Here is a 2,500-nt window from a genome sequence, read left to right on the forward strand (position 1 = left end):
AAGTTGGTAAACCTTCCTTGTCTGTTAGTGGGGTTCGGTTTCAACAGGAGTACTCTGAGTCATGTTGTGTTAATCAATGTGTCGGTGCTGCGTAATACGCTAAACCCGCTATTTGTTTAATGTGTGTAATTCGCTGTTTTTTAATAATTAAAAAGAAAGAGCGGATTTGTCACGGACCTGGTGATGAGGCCGTCGCGTTATGATGACGAAACCGGAAATCAAGCCATGCTCTGGGCTGCTAGGGCTTCTGGGAAAATGAGTTCAATGCAAGTGAACAGGGGGTTTGTTTGGGCTACAACATGCTGTGGAGGCTGTGTTCGTCTCACATTGTAATGGTGGCTTTCTTTGCCGATTTTTTGCAAATACTTCAGCGTATGCTCCAAAGGTATAATAGATCAATCCAGCCTAGATAGGATGGATAGATTCAACATATGGAATGAATTCTGTACTGGCCATATAGGGAGTCTGTCTTGAGTGTACAGGGTTTGATGAGGTCAGATCAACATGGAATGTCGGAACAAGTCAGCTCCATATGGAGATCTAAGGGTGGCAGCGGGGGGCAGTGTCTTGAGTGTACAGGGTTTGATGAGGTCTGGCTATATATGGAGTGTGTCTTGAGTGTACAGGGTTTGATGAGGTCAGATCAACATGGAATGTCAGAACAAGTCAGCTCCATATGGATATCTAAGGGTGGCAGCGGGGGCAGTGTCTGACAGTGTTTGATGAGGTCAGATGAGGTCAGATCAACATATGGAATTAATTCTGTATTGGCCATAATATGGTGTGTCACGAGGCGTGACGGACTGACTGACAGGTGTGATGGACTGACTGACTGAGAGCTTTTGCAGGTTTTCATAGTAAACTGTGACCTAAGGTCGCAATGAGAGGTATGCAAATAATACTTTTCTTTTGTTGCCTGTTCTCCAAAACTTTCAATGTCAATAACTTTTTGAACGGCTCTTTGAAAAGCTATACGAGTAATTAAAACAATCCAGCAGATCTTGTATTTTCACCAGTGTGTTGCCTATATGCACTTCAGTGTGATGCTTTTCAGTTTCAACATACTGTGCATTTTATTGATAGAAGTGGGCAGTTCCAAGAATGCCCCTAACCCTTTTACAAAAGAAAAAGAAAAGTTATCCACACCCACACCTTTCAGAATACATCAAAACAAGAGCAGTGAAAACACACATTTTTCGTTACATGTGCACACACACACATACACACACGCGCACACGCACACGCACACGCACGCACGCACGCACACACACACACACACACACACACACACACACACACACACACACACACACACACACACACACACACACACACACACACACACACACACACACACACACACACACACATACACATGCAAACACAGTACATGTTCCCCTCCTCTCAGATGCCATCAGATAACCAGTTAGTAGACTGTGTGTGTGTGTGTGTGTGTGTGTGTGTCTGTGTCTGTGTCTGTGTGTGTGTGTGTGTGTGCGCGCGCGCGTGTGTGTGTGTGTGCGCGCGCGCGCGTGTGTGTGTGCGTGTGTGCGTGCGTGCGTGTACATTTATGCATGCATGAATGTTCCTTTTGTGTGCACTGTATGTGCACCTACAGTATGCGGACAGATAGGGCACAGGGCCCACAGACAAAACCATGCTGTTCCATAAACAAGAGCTTAGTGCACAGCAGTAGTCTCTGCCAAGGCATGGTTTGCTAGAGAACTGATACCAGGGCCGACTACAGACAATGGCAGTTAGACCCGGTCCTGTGTGGGCCCCGGGGCCTCACTCATCTAGTGAACATTTTGAGGGTCTTGTGGTGTGAATCCAGCGCAGGGGTGAGGGGGGTAGGGGGTGGGGGTGGGGGGGAACAAGTGCTTTGTCTCTGACATCACATATCGTGTCGAACATTCTCCTGCAGGGCCCTGGCTTTTCCTTAGTTTGTAACCCGAGCACGCTTCATTTGATGCTATCAGCTGCCGAATGGTATTTTGTTCATTAGACAGTGTGCAATGAGAGACCGGTGTTGACACAACGTGAGTTAATGTGTTTAGTGTCTCTAATGGATCATAGAGGTCCTAATGAAACATGGTCATTTGGTAGATTTATGGGCCTTCATTTACATACGCCATGCATTTGTGAATGCCTTTATTTCATGTGCAAAACAAATTGAATAATCGGATGCAATTGAACTCCTTGAATGAAATTAGGTGAAAAATGAGAATGCGGGTCACAATTCCATTGTTGCAGTGACATCATTGCACATACTGTAATAGTGTGTGTGCGTGCGTGCATATGATAACAATGCCATTGTAACAAGTGAATAAAAAAAATGCAGCCTAACACAAATCTGTCGGCTGAACAACTGGAAAATCCTTAAAATGTGAAGGGTTTTGATTCAGACAAAATCATTTATGGACTTGAACTTGGCATTCCACTATATTAAAAAATGTGCAAAAATTAGCCTGGCCGTGTAAAACGTTTTGCATCTGTCTCA

This window comes from Protomyctophum parallelum, assembly GCF_964188405.1.
Source record: "Protomyctophum parallelum genome assembly, chromosome: 4".
NCBI classification, from domain to species: Eukaryota; Metazoa; Chordata; class Actinopteri; order Myctophiformes; family Myctophidae; genus Protomyctophum; species Protomyctophum parallelum.